Raw genomic sequence first — 19,686 nt, forward strand, 5'->3', positions numbered from 1 at the left:
TGAAGAGCTTACGCAGGCTGAGAACCGGCGGGGTGGGGGGTGGGAGGTGGGAGGGGTTGCCCAAGGCTTCCCTCCTGCCGTCCCTGAAACCAGTCACTGGCTCTGGTCTCAGCAATGACTCCCTCCAATGACACAAAAAAAGCAGAGGACATAGGAGCCATAGCACGCCCCCCCCCCCCCGGCCCACGCCGGGGGCCAGGCGTTGGAGAAGTACCCAGGAAATGTCTGCGAAACAGGAAAGAATGGAACAGAAGGGACAAGACTTCCTGACTGAACGAATGATCCTGTGGGAATGGAAATCCAGAGAAAAAGTACCAGCCTGATTTAGGAGCAGCAGCCTGTGATTTCATTTGTAATGAAATGCAGTGTGTGTGCAATGATTATGTCAAAGGCTCAGTGTTGGACAAACTGCGAAAACTCCGTACAGTCATCGAGAGCTATATACGGAGATGCAAGGTGTGGGGGCCGGTGGGGCTGTTACTTCTGGATGAAGGGTCGGGGACGCCAGAGGAGCCAGATCTGAGTACAGACTTCAGGACACTCCCTATCAGCCGGCCCGCCAGCAAGCGGCTGGAGGAGTGTTTCCTTGTAGAAGGCCAGGCAGAGCAGGAGGAAAGTGAGGGACTCAGCAGAACTCAGCAAAAGCCGAGCTCTGGGCGAATCCAGGTACAGACTCAACCATCTCTGGGTCTGGCTTCTCTTACCACGGTCAGCAGCAGCTTGAGCTGTCAGTATGAGAGCTAGAAAGAGCCCCTGCTGACCCTGCTTTGACCCTAGCACCCGGCGCCACACTCAGCAGCTGGGAAATGCTTGCCCTTAGGTTAACTGGAGAAGGTTGCTCTCTGGGGAAGAATGTATATGATCTCTCCTGAGAGAAAACGCTATCACATGTCTTAGCAGATAAAAACTTGACTATGTTGTCAAAGTACACCTGCTTGGTGGCTCAAAGTACTTGCTCATTTTATTCCCATTTCACAAATTTGATTGTAGGCTTTAATCTACGTGGGCTCCCTGTGTGAAATTAGGTCACACGTGAGGATTTTGTGTCTAGCACACACTCACTCTGTTTGGAGATCTGAACCCTAAACCAATCCTGGGCATCTATGCTCCCCTTGTTTCAGGAGCAATTCCACTTTGCCTCTGGGGTCAGAGGATGTGACTCAGACCCAGCCAGTCAGAGCACCGCAGCCTTCCGGCCAAGGGCCCCATCAGAGCCAATTTCCTGGAAGGACTAGAAAAAGATACAAATAAACTGTAGGGAAAATTGTGATCCAACTACAGATATAGAACTAATAAAGATCATAAAAGCATATCTGGATAACCATAAGCCTATCTTTTTAAAAACCCAGTGAAAAGTTTGAATTACTAGACAAATGTAAAATGCATAAATCAGCACAAAAAATTAGTAGGATATTTGAAAAAGGCTGATAGTTTTAAAATAGAATGAGAAAGGAGCATCTGGGTGGAACCATCGGTTAAGCGACCAACACCTGATTTCGACTCAGGTTGTGACCTTGGGGTTGTGGCAGTTCCATGTTGGGCTCCTCACTCAGCACAAAGTCTGCTTGAGATTCTCTCTCCTCCAAGTCTTCTGTTCCTGCTCTCCTTCTCTCTCTCTCTCTCTCTCAAATAAATAAATAAATCCTTTTTATAGGAGAAATAAAATTATTCCTTCTTGTCCCATCCCAACACAAAAATCAGAAAACAAAAACCAAACAAAACAACTACAATAAAAAGATATAAACATAGATGGTTTTACAGGTGTTCACCACATTTTCAAGGAATATTTTATATGTTATAGATATTTTATACAATTTACATGGACAATAGGAAAAGAAAAGGAAATTGTCTGAGTTTTCCAATGAGATTTGAGGTCAATATGTAAAACCACTAATTCAGCACCAAAGACCTCTACTTCCAGTCAAGATGAAGGGAAAGGGATTGGATTTACCCTCCCACCAGAAACAAACAAAGGCATGACATTCATGAGACAAAAGAGTTCTCACACATTGGATACAAGACAACCAAGGACTGTGATCCCAGAGAGACAGGAAACAAATGACATGAGCTCTTTGCCTGTATTTGTGCCCAGATTATTGCTTGGAGATAGTTCCTAGATGCTGTGCAAGAAGGAAGAAGCTTGATGAAGTCTGGTGACCAACTTGAGCTCCAGCACTGGGACTACTTAAGCACAAATTTTTCCATGTCTATCTGGAAGACAAACTCAGAAAGATCTAGTATGATAAGCTGTAATTCACTCCGTAGCCAGAGCGATGACACTAGAATTGGTCCACCTTTGGTCTAACCCTAGGAAATAAATGAATCAATGTCAGAGTTGTGCCTTCTTGGGTGAGTCCAGAAGATCCAAACAAATCATATTTTGAGATGTGTTTATTAGGAATTTCATCATGCAGCAGCGAGAAAGAAAGAGGTAAGTGTATACCTACTCATACGAAGAAGACTGCAAAGCATATGGCTGCATGAAAAAGAAGTTTCTGAAATGACTAATTCTAGTTATAGAACATAATGGACATCTGGCACTATTTTGTCTGCTCAGCAATGATAGCAAAACTTTCTATTTGGGTAGGCTTCCCAAATTTAGGGGGTCGCTGGGAGGCAAGGCTCTAAGTTCTCCTGATGTGCTGAGAAGAGCAGACACTTCCTCTCCCCAGCCCCGGCACTAGGAAATGAGCCAGGTCTGACCAACAGGAAATTCCTGCCTGGGACGTTTAATCTCAAGGGAAGAATGCAAAGGTGGAGGGACACTCAAGGCCATCTGATCCACCTCTCATCTGAACTATTGCCAGAGCTTGCTAACTCATCTCTCCTGGTTGTGCTCCCCGTCCTTCCAATCTCTCTTCACAATAGCCAGTGATTCACGATGAGTGTGAATCCCACCGCCACCCTCCAGAAAGCCCTGCGTTAGCTCCCCAACACACATGGAAGCCAATGAGAGCTCTTTACGTGCTTTCTGCCTCCAGGGTCTGCCTCCATCCAGCTCTCCAGCCCTCACTTACCACTACCCATGCCAACCACTGCCCATCCCACCTTCACTTGAGACTCCACTTTCCTTGAACTTTCCGGAATTTCTCTGGGCTTTTGTCTGACTCACTCTTAGTTTTCTATTCTTAGCTCACTCAGATGTCTTCTCCTCCAGAAACACCTTTCATAACCAATGCCAAAACCCAGACCGCCTCTCCTTCCGATGCCTCTCCATTCTCCCACAGTCCACTTCACATTCTTCTGTTTCCGCATTAATCACCACCAATTACATGCCATATTTGCAGCTGTGTCTCCAGTGAGCAACACGCAGACAGGAAATATGTCTTATTCAGTGTGATATGGAATAGGAAGTATTTGTACAAGTGAATGACGAGCAAAAAAATTGGGGGTCTTTTCCTTACTGTCTCTGTCATGCGTTGGCTCTTCTGTCCCCCTCAATGATTATTTTATCCTTTCTTTGCACCTCTTATAATTCAGACTGATTTACCCAGCTCTTCACTTTGCAGAGACTCTCATCTGCCCTTTCATAAGTCAACCAGAAGTCCACCAGAAGCAAACACCTGCTCCCACTCACCACTGACTTCCTTTGCCTGTCCATCTCCACCCACCTTCTTGCTTCCTCCTGCTACATTTGCTCCCGCCTCAAAAAGCTCACCCCAGCCTTGAGTACCCTGAGTCCCTCTCCTCCCTACCTTGTTGGGAACTGATTACATCAATATTGCCTCTCACTCCTCCAGGTATCTTCAACCTGCTTCCTATCAGCCTTCAAATAGGCTCTGTTCTCTCCAATCCTAAGGTAAAAGCAAAGAAGCCAAAATTAAAACTAAGGTATTTAGTTCCTTGACCAGGAGATTGCTCCACTTCTCTCCTCTCCTTGACAGCTCTGCTGACAAGTCATAAGAATTGTCTACAAATCCCAACTCCAATTTCCCATTTTTCCTTTCTTCTTTTACTTATTCCAAGCTAGCACCTGCCTCCCACGATCTAGGAAAGCCTCTGTTATCAGGCACATCAAAAGTCCTATTCCTAGGGACGCCTGGGTGGCTCAGTTGGTTAAGCGGCTGCCTTTGGCTCAGGTCATGATCCCAGTGCCCTGGGACTGAATCCCACATCAGGCTCCTTGCTCAGCAGGGAGCCTGTTTCTCCCTCTGCCTCTGCCTGCCACTCTGTCTGCCTGTGCTCGCTCTCTTTCTCTCTCTCTCTGACAAATAAATAAATAAAATCTTAAAAAAAAAAAAAATCCTATTCCTACCAAAATCTTCCTAGCCTGGTCAGTAACTGTGTTATGTTTTTGAAAAACTGTCTTCTGGTGGCTTCTGTGGACTCCACACCACTTTCCAGCTTCTGCCCTTCTGGCTATGCAGTCGCAGCCTGCTTTGCGGGCTCTCCTCCATATATGAATGTTATTGGAGTTAATTGGATCCTGGGACCTGGGCCTTCTTCACACCTCTCATCATGATCCCTCCTCTGGCGATCTCAAACTGTCCACAGCCCTTTATGTGCAAAGGCTCTTGAATACATATCTCCAGGAGAAATCTCCCTTCTGGGCTTCAGATAGACCCTCCGACCACCTACCAGCCTTCTGCTATGAGAGGCTATGTCTCACCAGCATTTTAAACATACTCTGTCCAAATACAACTCTTGACCCTTGTGGCCCCAAGCCCTCAATAGGCTCCTGCTCCAGCTTTTCCCGTCTCAGTAAATGGCCCTTTCCTCCAGGCAGTGGCTCATGTCAGAAAACTGGGAGCCAGCTTTGGTCTCCTCTTTGCTCTCGGCACTTATACTTAACCAGTGACCAAATCCTGTAGGTTCTACTTTCAAAATAAACCTCAAGCTTGTCCATCTGCTCTGCTACCCCTGTAGCCTGACACCATCAACTCTTCCCAGGATTACTAAAGCTCTCCTATCTGGCCTCCCTTCTCCGAATAGTCTCCAGAATGATCTTTTATTAACAAACACTGAGTCTTCACATTTCCCTGCTTCAAACACACTAATTGTTTTCTATTGCATTTGACATAAAATTTTAAAACCTCTAACAAGGGCAATAAGATGTTATGTGATCTGCTCCCTGCCTAATTCACCAGCCCAAATACATGTCACCCACATCCCTGTTCATGATTCCCCAGCTACGATGGCCTTTTTTCCCCTTCCTGGAATCTACCAACCACATTCCTATTCCTGCCACTGGGTCTTCATGTGTTAATCCTACGCCCTCCATCCTCCCTGCTGGCTAGTGTCTGCTCATCCTCCAGGACCAGTCCTAAATGTTCCCTCACCAACGAAGACTTTCCTCTTCAACCCAAGTTAAATATGGTCTTAGTTTTTCCTTCATATAAGTTCCACAGTTTACCCTTATTTATCTATTCATGTGATTACTTATCTAATGGCTATAAGCTTCATGAAAATAGGAACAAACACTACAACATGGATAAGCCACATGCAAAAAGCCACAAATTGTATATTTCTGTTTATTTGGAATGTCCAGACTAGGAAAATCCCTAGGCAAAAAGCAGATTAGTCATTGTCAGGGGCTAGAGAAAAGGGTGATTGGGAATAACCTTAATGGGTATGGGATTCCCTTCCGGGGTGATGAAAATGTCCTGAAATTAACTAGAGGTGATAGTTGTACAACTCTATGAATATAGGAAATACCTCTAAAATGTATATGTGAAATAAGTAAGTTGCATGGTATATAACTTATATCTCAAAAAGAGAAAAAAGAACACACTGTCCTTGCCTTGCCCGCAAAAGCTTGCAGTGAAGATACTGCACAAACACAAAGCAAAATATGGTCAGTTCTTGGAGAAAGGGAACCACCAAGTCTTCCAGGATGCTCTGACCCAGGGCTTAATCAAGGTCATCTGGACTGCTGACGCCAGAAAGGACTTCTGACTTCATTTGATTGTCACTCTTGGCCTGACTCTGAGATAAAGCTTCGCAAGCAAGATAATGATGAATTTTCCTTCCACACCCTCCATTCTTCCCCTAGTCACTCCACAAATCTAGGAGCGCCCTTCCCTTAGATAGACAGATGTTCCCCTGAACATACACACTGTATGTCATGAAAAAGACGCACAGCCCAGTGTGCTGCCTCCAACCTTGATTTTCAGCCCAAAGTGAAGACTAATGTATCAGGGGAGACTGGGGAGACAGGGAGGCCACAGAACTGCCGATATCACACAGCTGGGACCGGAAAGGCTTCACCTCTAATTAGTCTCTGATTGCTTGAAATAAAATTATATATGCTCTCTTTTCTTCATTGTAACAGTATATATCATTCTAGCCATTTCCACTCAAGAATTTTATTTGAATATAATAATGCCTATAATTTAAAATTCTGTATTTCTACATGACATTATAGTATGAGTATTTAAGATACTATTACCTACTTTCATAAGCAATTGTACAACTTTACGATGTTCCATCAAATAGATATTTAACAGTTATCTTCACTAATCCCTCATGATTAGACATTTAAGTAGTTTCCAATCTTTTGCTATTATGAAAATGAAGCAAGAAACAAATTTTTACATAAAGCTGTTTCCAAACCTAACCTTATTTCACTCGGATAGATTTGCCAAAGTAAAATTTCTATTCCCATTTCTTTAATTTTTTTTTTTTTTTTTGGTCCCTAGGCAGAGGCACATTATTTTGTTTATTATGATGGGTTAAGTTTGATCAGATCTGACAACTACCTACTCCTTAAATGCAAATGTAAACATTAAAACAGTGGAAGCAATATTCACACTTCCTTGGTACACATAATACCACTAAGTGATAGAGAGGAAAAACACCCCTTTGACGTGACATTGAACCTACTATTTGCCAAGCACAGAACTAAGTGTTTTGAAAATACTAATTTCAACCTTTCAACAACTCGAAGAGGGGGTCACTATCATGATCCCTGTTTTACCAATGAGGACATCAGGCAAAGCAGTAAATGATGGATCCATGATCATGGACACTGGTGGTCTGCCTCCAGAATCCGGGTTCTTGACCACCATGCTCTACCCAAATTTGGAGTCTGAAGACCTGGGTTCAGATTCCAGCTGCACCACTTACTGACCCATGGGCAGGTCAGTAAACTGGGCCAGCTGGTTTTATCATCTCTTATTTCAACAAAAGCTTACATGATTTTATATAAATGTATACATTATCATATCACTCCTTTTAAGGCAGTTTTTTCCCTTCTTTTTAGTTTAACTTCATCCTTCTCTTCTCCTTCAGTGGGGACCCTGTGGCCACTCACTCCCATCCCCTTATTCCAGGTTGACAACCTAGTATTTATCCTTTTATGGTTTCTCCATGCTCACATAATCATACACACACACACACACATACACACGCACATTACATACAGACTTATTTGTTTAGATCAGTCTCTTTTTTACATAGAAGGATCATATTTGTTTTAATTTTTTTAGTTCATATATTTTATTGAGAATCCATTTTGTGCTGGATATTGTTCTTAATTTTCTACAGAAACAAAATGAAAAGATTCTGGAATTTCTCAAAAATACACCCAGATATACAGTAAGAAATCAATTTTATTATAATTGGAATGTTTTATAAGTTAGATAATCTTTTTAAAAAATATTACCCAAAGTGATTGATTTCTCAAATTTGCGATAGTTATGCATTTTTAAATTTTCAATTCAATTAATCAGCAATAGTGTATTCTTAGTTTCAGAGGTGAAGTTCAAAGATTCATCAGTCTTATGTAATACTCAATGCTCATTACATCAAACGCCCTTCTCAAGGTCCACCATCCAGTTACCCCATATCCCCACCCCCACCCCTCCACATTTGTTTTAAATAGGACCCAATCAAGAAAACAGAACCTGGGGTGCCTGGGTGGCTCGGTGGTTAAGCATCTGCCTTCAGCTCAGGTCATGACCCCAGGGTCCTGAGATCGGGCCCCCAGTTGGGTTCCCTGCTCAGTGGGGAGCCTATTTCTCCCTCTCCTTCTCCCCTTGCTTGTGCTCTTACTCTCTCTCTCTCTCTGGCAAATAAATAAATAAAATCTTTAAAAGGAAGGAAGGAAGAAAGAAAGGGAGGAAGGAAGGAAGGAAAATAGAAACCACTCTAAGTCAGAGAGAATTCGATACAGGATACTGGTTATACTGGTAATGGGGGAGCTAAGAAGCCAAGCGTGGGGAGGCAGCCCAGAAGTTGGCAGAAGCAACAAACTGCCACCAGCCCGAGGCTGAAGGTGCACAGGAGATAACGCTTCCCCCTCCCCGGAGCTGCAGTCACCTGGTGGAAGCTGGCCCCACGGTGAAGTTGTCTAAGCAGTCAGAGCCACCGAGGACAGACACTGCGGCCAAAGCTGTTGCCTTGTTCCTTTCGTGCTTCTAGGCCTCAGAAATCCTACCCTGACTTCTACTGGCTGAACTCAAACTGGAAGCCAGCTGACAGGGGCCTGGAAAACACAGTCCACAGGCATCTACCACTTAGTACTCTGGAGAGCAGAGGAAGAGTGAGAAAAAAATCAGGCAGCAAATAGCCAAGGAACCAACAGAAGGCCATGCACATGTCCCTGCCTCTGCTCTTCTCAACCAGCGTTACCTCAGGGGAACTCCTCCACTGAGGAGTGTTTATATTCTTGTGCTCTGAATTGGGAGTAACAGTGCTTGTCCTGTGATGACTGTGAACATCATGTAAGTGAAAGTCTACGAAGCTAGAACCCCCAGTAGTGGAATGGAAGTTTTATTAGAATGAGTACGCCACTGCAAGGTGGGACTTGTATCCATGGTTAAAAACCTGATGAAAAAGCAGTGAGGCTCAAAGCTCCCTCTCACCAGAGCGGACTGATGCTCTAGGCAGCGGGAAATGCCCAATAACTAGTACTTTTTCCCTCACAGGAGGAGGTCCTAAGGCCTGCCTCTGACTTCTCACCGTGCTCTGCTTCCCAGTGTGCTGCTTCTTGACTTAGAACACACAATACACAGTACTGGCCTCGTGCCTGACAACAGTGCTGACCAACAGAACTTTCCATGATGATGGAAACAGTCCGACTCCGCATTGCTGAATGTGGTAGCCATGCACGGCTGTGAGACTTGAAAGGGGCCTAGTATGATTGAGGAACTGTATTTTCACCTTTATTTGATTTTAATGAATTTAAGCCTAAATGGCCACACATGGCAAGGGGCTACCTCCAAGTTCTAGAACCTCTCAATCATGATCTCATGGGAGAAGGATTCTTACCCACAGTGAGGCAGGAGAATCAACTGAAGCTTTTACAAAATTCAAGTACTTAACTCCACTTCAGATTTCCTGACTCAGAACCTCTGGTGCTTGTGCTATAATGGTCTGCGAAGCTCCTTGCCGCTCGACATTCTCTATAAGAAAAAGAGGAAATGTTACCATAGAAGTTTATGCATTAGCTCAGCTGCTCATTAGTGGAGATTAAAACTTTTTGGATGGATTTATTGCTCTTACATTCACCTAGCTGAGAATAAGACCCTGAAGCAACAACAAGGGGAAAAAAGAGGGGTCGGTTTTAATAGAGGAGAAGGCAGCCAAAAAAGTCCCAAGAATTTGGCAATCGATGCCCATGCCTTTGTGGGCTTTGTGTTGGCATCTCTGGGCCACCCAAGGTCAGCATGAAGGCACTAGAAAAAAAGAGCCTACTGTCAATACCTTTTACTTAAATGTTTTCTGGAGTCACCTGGCAGTTCAGGGGGTGGTGCCAAGAGATCCGGAGTGGAACAGACCCACGGTATGAAGAGGGACGGTAAGCCACGTCAAGATGGATTCGTGGCTAATGAGGCAGTCAGCAGTTTTAATTGCACAACAGAATGGATAACTGTGCTGCTGAAAGACAAATGATGAAGGAACGCACTTATTAAATATAAACACCAGGGTGAAGGTGAGGTGTTAATTTTCAAGGCAATAGACAGCCGTCAAGCCCTGTCACATAATTCCATTTCACATTAAACGTACTGTGGGCAAGAAGGTAATAATGTCCATGACTCACTTCTCTTCCTCGACCACGAGGAAATTGATGGCGAGCTAAAAAATACCCAGACCTGAAGTGAGGACATGACTGGAGGGGATAAAACTAGAATGGGGAGGATATGAAAAATTCAGAATGAATGCTTCTAATGCTCTCTTGGGTACAATGGCCCCATGCCGCTGGGAGAGCATTAGCCTCCCTTCTCTGCTCTGGATTCTGCCAGCAGCAAGTGGGGAAATGTCCTGCCCCTCATTCTGACAGCTTGAGTAAGTGCAGGTGTGGATGGGTGGAGTCTAAGACACTCTCCCTTTCCCCATTCCCCTTTGAGAATGGGTACAACCTAATAAACACAGGAGAGCCCACAGGAACTGAAGTGGAAAGCTCGAATTTCAAAGAGGAGCTGAGGAATTTACAGCTGCCAGGTGAAAGCCTCCTAACTCACCTCCTTCATTGTGTCATAAAATCCACTTCCCAGAGTCCCAAAGTGAAAACTTTGAATGCCTCTCCCCTGTCTCTAAGATGAGCCTATCCTCCTGAGCTGGATATCAAAGCCTTTAGCAAACAGCCTTAACATCACTTCCTGTGTAATGTCACTGAATCGTTCCCCTTTGTGAACCTCTACAGAGTAATGTGTGGGAAAACACACTGGCTACATGAGCAATGGCGAGTAAACTTTTATGCACAGCTCTGTTATCTATAAAACACACTGGGCATCAGGGACACAATGGAACTCTAGTTGACCCCAGAACAGCATGGGTTTGAACTGCATGCGTCTGTTCATACGGGAGTTCTTTTTTATACAGTACAATCTAAATATATTATCTCTTCTTTATAATTTTCTTAACAACATTTTCTTTTCTCTAGCTTTACTGTAAGAACACATTATATAAGACATACAATGCATGAAATATGTGGGGGTATTTTGCTTGTTTTATCTTTTTCTTTTGAAATAGGTGTCAATTGATTGTTTATGTTATCACTAAGGCTTCCGATCAACAGTAGGCTGTTAGCCGTTGAGTTTTCAGGGAGTCAAAAGTTATACTTAGATTTCTCCTTGCACGGGGCCATTGGTGTCTCTAACCCCTGCATTGTTCAAGTGTCAACTGTATTGTGATCATTAAGTAAAGCACTCGGCCCAGGGTCTGGCTTACAAAATGCAAGTTCTCTTCACTCCCCACCTTGCTTACAAGTCACACTTGTCTTCTCATTATTTCATTATCTCTAAACACACCCAGTAAGTGCCTATCTCGCCTTATCCCATCCCTCCACTCCCTTTCCCACCATCACCTCCAACCTCCTCTGAAATATACACCATCCACTTAGTCAATTCTACTCTCTCTTTAAGGTCTAGGCCCATCTGCCCCCTTCCATGAAACCAGACTCAAGCGTCTGCATCAAGAGCATGACTTCAGTCAATCTTGGATAGCTTCTCCAACTCCAACAACATTCCATGATACAAAGAATACGTAAACTAGGCTTTGAGGTAGGACAAATCAAAACTTTAAATTCTCCAAAGAATATAAGATGACTTCTCCAGTTGGTAAGCAATGGGTAGAAAGTGAAAATACTTTGTAAGCTATTTAAAAATATATATTCCCATAAAGGATTATTCTTTTAAAGTCTTGTATAACTAGGGAGCTGTTTCATGCTAGAGAATAGGCTCCACCATGGAAGGAATCAAATCTTCCCTACAAAGTAAGTTGGTAGAGAAGTCCCCCACAGTTTCAGGATTGTCAGAGTCCTTAAGCCCAATGTTCTTCACCTAGAAAGTAGATGACATGAGAGGCATACCAAGGACTATGTCTGCAGTATTAGAGAGAATTCTGGAATCACTCTCTGCATGATGCTTAACCTCCACAAACCCACCCATTTTTCAAGTGCTATTGTGACATAGAGGACCCTCAGTTAGCTATCAGCGAAGATGGGCACTTGTATATGGATAAGATGCATTTCTTTCCCCCAAAAGAAGTTACAATTTAGAACGAGAAATTGAATATAAATAGAATATAGTGGGGAGTCAGAGGATGTGTCGATGGCATAGTATTTGAAGGAAATCGAAGGATGTGCAGTCCCTTTCAATGAATGTGATCAAAGAACTGTGTCCAGTGATCTAACTTACCCAAACTGCATCTACCCTGCTCTAGAGAAAAGAATGAAACTCTAAAATTCTACAAGCACAAAAGAAGGAGAAGGAGGAAGAGGAGGAGAAGAAGAGGAGAAGAAGAAGAAAAACAACCTAGAAGCCTATTTTTCACACCTCTTTCTTGCTCACCCATTAGAAATCTTGAAATCTCCTCCCCAGCAATAATTCTTCTGTGATTTCTCATTAGAAACCTGCTTAAGATAGAATATTAAATCACAGCAATAAAGTTGGAAAATGTGACATCACATTGAGATGTAAAAGCTAATAATTCATCTTATAATGACTATTATATACAAGAGAAGATAAAACCTTTTCCCCAAATGGTCTATGGAAATTCCTATTCATACTGAAAATTACTTTTGATCCTCTTTCTCCACACTCAGAAACTAAGTTAGTAATAATTTCCCTTAAAACCCCAGAATTGATAATCCTTCTTTTGTAAACCTGAATTCCATCTTTCAGAATCCAGCGTGACTTGTCAGAGTTCTAAATGAGCCACAATTACACACCAGCTTTGTCCCTTAGAAAACACAACCTCTGCGCTGAAGTCACTTCCATAGATCAGAACTGTCCGTAGCGGTTAACAGAAGTTTCAGATCTATTCTTCAGCTTGTTATGAAATATATTCATACAACTGGTCAACATCCAAACACTTGGGGAGCTGGGCCCACTTGACAGCTTCACCCATTTTGGAAAAGAATACTAAAGATGTGAAATAGTAAGCATGATACTCGGTTTTATGTGTTGAGCACGCCCTGGGTCTCAGGCGTGTTAGGAGCACTTCTCACGAAGCAGGCACACCACTAGGTAACCAGAGCAACTCCAGTCCCTACCACTGGTGGGACCTCACTAAGCTGCTCTGTGTTGACTTGGGAAGCAGAGAAGTTCCAGAAAGATGGGAGCTAAACACCTAACGGTGCCCGGAATTACTCTAGAATATAGTCAGGCTGATGGACACGGGAATGAGAGGGACAGGGGAGTGAAGACTCATATCTGTCCCCCTTTCTGCTGTTTTCTTTCTTTCTTCTTTAAGATTTTATTTATTTATTTGACAGAGAGATTACAAATAGGCAGAGAGGCAGGCAGAGAGGCGGGGGAAGCAGGCTCCCCGCTGAGCAGAGAGCCCAATGAAGGGCTCAATCCCAGCACCCTGGGATCATGACCTGAGCCGAAGGCAGAGACTTAACCCACTGAGCCACCCAGGTGCCCCTCTTTCTCCTGTTTTCTGTTGCTCAAACTTCCATGTGTGAGTACATGGATCCCTTTGCTGGTTCCATTGCACCCATTTTCCTCCGTGGCTTCCCTGTGCTCAAGTGGTCTCTCTTCCTTCCCTACAACAGGCTCGCTTGGCTCTGTGCTTCGATACCCCAGAATTCAGAAACTTATTAAGTGCCCATCCTGCAGGAACCACACAGAAGGGACCCAATTCCTGCTTGTAAAGAGCTTACAGCCTAGAGGCATAACAAACAGAATACAGGGTAGGAATGTTGTCGCCACCATTGTATTAGCCAGAATGCTTTCCACCGCAGGTGACAGAAAACAAATCAACACAGCCCAAACGTGGACTTCTGACATGCAGAACTGTGAGAGAAGAGATACATTACTTGAAGCTGCTAAATTGTTGGTAACATGTTATGACAGCAGTAGAAAACTAATGCATATACCAAGCCAGCTCTGGAGAGGGGGGGGAAAAAGAAGTCATTCCACAAATTCCAGAAGTTCTCTAAGAAACTGCTAGGAACCCAGAAGCTGCTAGACCTATAGCAACAACAGTAACTCCAGCGGCTGCCATTGTTGGGGCCTCCCTGACCTGATCTAAATTGGCTCAAGAAGGAGAGAAGTTCCAGAAAAGCAAGAGCAAACAGTTTGGGGTGGTGCTTAGAAGTTTTTGCCAGATGTCCATTACTGTTAGTTAAATCAGGAGTTGGCAAGCTACAGGTCAAATTTGGCTTGCTATCTGTTTTTGTACATCCAAAGATCTGAGTATGGTTTTACCTTTTTTAATAGCTTTTTTTTAGCAAAAGATGAATAATATTTTCTGACACATGAAAATTACATGAAATTCACATTTTAGTGCCCATAAATAAAGTTTTACGGGAACAGAGCCATGCTCCCGCATTTACGTGTTATCTCTGGCTGCATTTGTAAGACAATGGCAAAGCTGAGCCCTCCCAATAGAGACCATATGCCATGCAAAACCTAAAATATTTACTACCTGGCCCTTTAAGGAAAAAGCTTGCCAAACCCTACATGAGAGAATGCTAATGCAAATACCCGTGAGAACCTTCAGGCACCTGAACATGCATCCCTTTTGATAACTGGCAAGGGAGAAGATAAAGAGTTCAGGAAAGTCTGATTCCCAAGAAGGCTTGGGGCATTCTAGGTGAGGCTCTGAGGAATACAAGGAGAGATGGCCAAAGTCAAGCTCTTCTGACTCTGTATTTGTGTCCAAGGTCAACCCAGAGATCCCCCTTACCATCAATCCCCAGTGCTATGAGCAAAACCTAGGCAGTGTACAACCTTCCTTTTTGGGTGACAGGTGGATACTTCTGATTTCTGCCACATTACTCCCTATGCTGATCTAAGTGGACGATGATGGCCTAGCAAGGCTCAGGTGGGTCCAGATATAGCCCATAAGTAGAGGGCTATACTTGGACACAACTAACGGTAACCAGTGTGAAAGGTGGCAACACAGGACACGAGACCAAGAGCTCCGATGACAGAGAGACATCCCCTTCTCTGTCACCACCTGGAAGTGAGAGCAGGGTTATTCAGAGGAAGTTCTGAGTTCCATTCTGACATGACTAAAGTTTTCCCAGGCTGGTGGCTTTTCTTCCTAGAGCTTTTCTTCTTTGAGTTGGCAAGGTCAGCTCCTGAAAATTCAAAGCATTAACCCTATCATTAAGAACTGAGCTCTACTGAAAAACAGGTTTATCCTTATCTGTGTGGAGAAGGAGCTTCTGGCACCTGTCAAATCATGGGAAGGACTGACGGGAAGCAGGTTCCAATAAGAGGACTACGAGTGTGCAGACTTAAAGGTAACAACTAGATATTCCCTGAGTTTCCACGGGGTCAGATTGGCTAAACCCGGCTTCCCTTTCTACTGCTTCCTCATCAGGTTTCTTAGGGGTTTTTTGTTTTGTTTCTTGTATTTTGAGCTCTTCCGAAGTAAGAACCAAAGCTAAAATGGGACTCGGTCCTTGTCAGTAAATGAAAAGAAAGGATCTGGTTTTTTAGAGGAAGTTTTTGAAGAGACTAGAGAATCTGTCCAATTCACCACATTCCCCAAGCAGAACTATAGCTCAATTCTGGTAGTTGGGTGAGAGCAGAGGGGTTGAGTCTAGAAAGAATATTACATGAGGATATTTAACCTCTGCAGGAGAATGTGGGCAAAGGTGAACAGTGACAAATATCTGTGATATGAAAGAAAGATCAGAGTTGCAGGAACTAAACATATGAAAGATAGAAAGGTTTATAGTTGAACGAAGGGCAGGAGGGGACATTTCCATTGGTCTGGGGGAATCCAGGTCTCTGGATTCCTAGCCTGTGTGCTTTGCCCAGTATAGCAAGCTCCACAGTGGTTTCTCCTGGTGAGCCTCTGAGCCTGTCCCAGGGCCTTCTCCATGGAGAAGAAGCAGAGCTATTTTCTTGGCTGAATTCCACTGGCCCCAGCCGCCCCTGTCCGACTGACTCAGCAACTTGCCTTTCCAGGACCAGCTTGGTAGGTAGTTCCCTCAGCCATTGTCTTCGCCACAGACCAAAACAATGCCAAACGTGTCACAGAACACGTTTTTCAAATTAACCCAAAAAACCCCCTCCTGACACTGCAGGGAGGTCAGGCAAGAGGCTGATGATTCCCTGACGGGGCAGTCAGCATCCACACAGCACCACACACTGAAATCAGATGGTCTCTCCCTTGCTCGGTTTTTTTCAGAATAAGAGATGTTACGTCTTTCATCCACAGAAAGTCCATGTCATAGCGAGTGATAAGAAAGAATTTATTATGGGAATCACAGAAGCAAGGGGAAAAAAAAAAAAAAAAAAAGCACTCGATTTGGGGAGGCGGAATGGTGCTGTAGAAAGCTTGGGAGACTTCAAAGCAGAGAGACCAGTTAAAATCCTGGCTCCCCTTGCTAGCTGTGTGCTTGATCCTTCTAAGCCTCTGTCCTTATATGCAAGGCAGGTTCAAGCCTGTACCCCAGGCTGGGATTATCAGATGAGGCAATGGGAATGCAGTCCCCAGAACACAGCTCAGTGAAGGACCACGAGCCGTATGTAAATATTAGGTGGGTATAACCAGGGAACACTTTCTAGGGTTGCTTGTCCCTCTGGTCCCACCTCAATTTCAATTATATCAGGAAGGATCACTTTGCCATGTGGTTGCCTCCTCCCCTCTTGACTCTTCTAACGTATGAGGGGGGCTGATTACAAAGGGGATGCCGCCAAAAAAAAAAAGTGTACCAGTAAAGCGAATCAGCTGGGTTAACGGACTTCATGCTGGGAGGGCTGAGTACAAATCATTCACACCACCCACTGGATGCCTTGAGTCACAGAATCCACCCAACCACAGGGCTGAGAGCTGCTTTCCTGGGGGGAAATAAAATTTCTGACCCAAGACCCAAGAAGCAGAGGTAAAAATGGTGCTCTGGCATCTGAACGCTCCAAGGGAAAGAAGGCTGATCAGGTAGACACAGTCTCTGGGCATGCAGACACTGGGGAAAGCATGAGATGGGAGGCAAGTGAGAAAAAAATCAAACAAGAAGTGAAAGAGGGCTTGGAAAAGCCAGCAAAAGAGCCAAAAGGAAACCACAGCCCAATCTGTGATTCTGCTAAGGGCCCTGGTGATCACCCTTTGTAGTTCCGCGTTGGTGTTAATGATAGTTTAGATGGGCCTTGAACTCCGAAACACCATGCAGAGGCTCTAGTGAGGTCACTGCTTGCCTGGAAAGATCATGTGATTTCAAACAGGAAAACCTAGTTTTTACAATTATTTGCACTTCTTGCTGGTTTTGTGCTTTTGCATAAGTCATGCTCCTTCCTTTGCACTTGATGTCCTCAACCATAAAATGAGGGTTAGACCAAGTGAACTCAAAGCTTTCTTCAGGTTCTGATTCTCAGAGTCCCCAGAGAGGACATGTGACTTGAGAGGAAGTCTTCCCTCCCACACAGAATCTGCCACGCTCCTTGTTTATATTTCTGTCGGGGAGGGGACAATGGTTTTCTCTAAAATTCTCCCTAAGTCAAGAGAACGGTGACGTGTCTAAAGTCTCAATGGCCAATGAACTCAGTCTATGAATTCAGTCCACAGAGACCTGTATTGGAACTGTCTCCTCGGGCTCTCCAGAGAAGGGTATGCTTGTTCAGCAGCTCCAGGGTGGAGATGAAGGGGAGGGAAGTTGGGCGTGAGGGAGATGGCCAACCCCACACACGCTGCCTCGCAGCTCAGTTCGTCTGTGTTCCTGGGCATCTCCACATGTGTCTGCTCTGTGCTTGCCAATTTCCATGCCTTTCAGCACAAGTTCTTGGTTCCTGGACGGTTACATGTCCCAGCTGGTCTTCTTCTCTCCCACAAGCTGCCTCAGAACACACAGTCCCAATGTCTGTCCACCCACCTCTCCCAGAGCTGCGTTCTTTCCTCAGCGGCGCCACGCCAGCCAGCCCAGGGAGGCTATGATCCCGCTGTCGCTGAGGCCCAAGGAGCATGGAGCCAATTCCAGTTCCCTTGTTCTCCCGTTCTTTGCACGCACACTTATGCCCTCCAGGAGATGGCTTCACTTGGCTTCTGTTTCTGCTTTCCCTCCTCCTTTGGCACCCTTCTTTTCGTCTGGATTCTTCTTCCAAATGAAGTGTTTGGATCCCTTCTATGTAAATGGTAAGGCAGTGAGTTAACTCAGCACAAATTTGTCACATGCCTACCATGTGTCACACATTGGGCTGGCGGGCATGAATACAGTAACGAATCAGACACAGTCCGGAGAGTGTCAAAGACCCAACCCCTGATGAATGACGCATCCAGAAACTACTCCTTCAGTGGAGACAACCAACACATTCAGGTTACTGATCTTCTCCACAGGGTCTTATCCATGACCCAGCCCTGCTGCCTTGTGAATTATAAACCCAGTCTCTACAGCATGTCCACCTAGGCTCCCTATTCTGCTCTCATTCTGATGATGCAGCAGGAGGTATGTAATGTGGATGTCAGCCTGTGGGACGGTGGAAAGAGTACTGGGTGGGGGCTCGAGGCCCGAGAGCCTAGCTCCACCTCGGCCACATACCTAGCTGGGGACCTGGTGATTTCCCTCTCCATGCCACTGTATGACCTAGGGAGATTGGAGCCCATTGTTTCCAGCACCCTCTCCAGCCCTGAAAAGCTTTGATCCTACTATCTGCTGTATGCAATTCATTACAGGAAGAAAGAAAGGCCTAGTTTGAGACCACCAGGCCAGAGACATGACATGGGAAATGAGTGTCATAGGAGAAGAGAGTCTAAGAGAAGTATGTGCAGACCACGATGACCGAGGCTCCCTAAAGAGAGGGACCAGCATGCAGACAAGGACCAATTAAACCACCAGAGAAACTGCCTGAACAGCTTAGGTTTACATCAAGGATGACATCATCTTTCCATGAAAAGCGTAATGAGACCATGGGTTTTTAAAGCTAGCAGACCTGATCATTAAGGCTGAGTACACGTGTGCACTTCTTCTGAAATACACCCAAGGGCAGGCTCCTACCCCATATCCAAGCCTAGACCATCCTTTTAAAGGCCTTGTATTTGTTTTCTAGTTGTTTCCCTGCCTGAGCCAACTTTATTTCCCCTTCCTACTCCCCCCACCCCTACCTCCCTTCCCTCTTCCTCCCTCCCTACTCCTTCCTCCCTTCTCTCTCCTAAATACACATGGTTTTTAAAAATTAGCATAAAATCCTATAAAGTGAAAAGTCTGCCTTTCTTCCCTCCCCTGACTCTACTTCTGTAGTCCTCTTTCCAGAGACAGTCACCAGTACCATTTTCTTAAATAAACTTCAAAAGTTGTCCTCTGCACAGACCTCTATGTCTGCATTTACAGACCCTCTTTTATAGAAAGGTCCTGCCTCTTTGTTTCTCTAAGTTTCGTTCAGTCTCCATCTAAGTTTACCTAGTGTTACATAGTCTACACGTACCAGAAAGTTGTATAAATCAAACTGTATTGTGACAGCTGTGAATAGAAAGTGTTATTTAAAAAGAAAAAAAAAGGGCGCCTGGGTGGCTCAGTGGGTTAAGCCGCTGCCTTCAGCTCAGGTCATGATCTTAGGGTCCTGGGATCGAGTCCCGCATCGGGCTCTCTGCTCAGCAGGGAGCCTGCTTCCTCCTCTCTCTCTGCCTGCCTCTCTGCCTACCTGTGATCTCTCTCTGTCAAATAAATAAATAAAATCTTTAAAAAAAAAAAAAAAGACTTTAAAAAAAAGAAAAAGAGGGGCGCCTGGGTGGCTCAGTGGGTTAAGCCGCTGCCTTCGGCTCAGGTCATGATCTCAGGGTCCTGGGATCGAGTCCCGTATCGGGCTCTCTGGTCAGCAGGGAGCCTGCTTCCTCCTCTCTCTCTCTCTG

The 19,686-nt window shown here is 44.7% G+C and overlaps 1 pseudogene; it reads right to left on the reverse strand.

Moving 5' to 3' along the window:
- LOC122902873 overlaps positions 1 to 19,686 on the reverse strand; it is a 159,911-nt pseudogene that overhangs the window by 84,135 nt on the left and 56,090 nt on the right.

Source organism: Neovison vison, chromosome 3 (assembly GCF_020171115.1).
Source record: "Neovison vison isolate M4711 chromosome 3, ASM_NN_V1, whole genome shotgun sequence".
Taxonomy (NCBI): Eukaryota; Metazoa; Chordata; class Mammalia; order Carnivora; family Mustelidae; genus Neogale; species Neogale vison.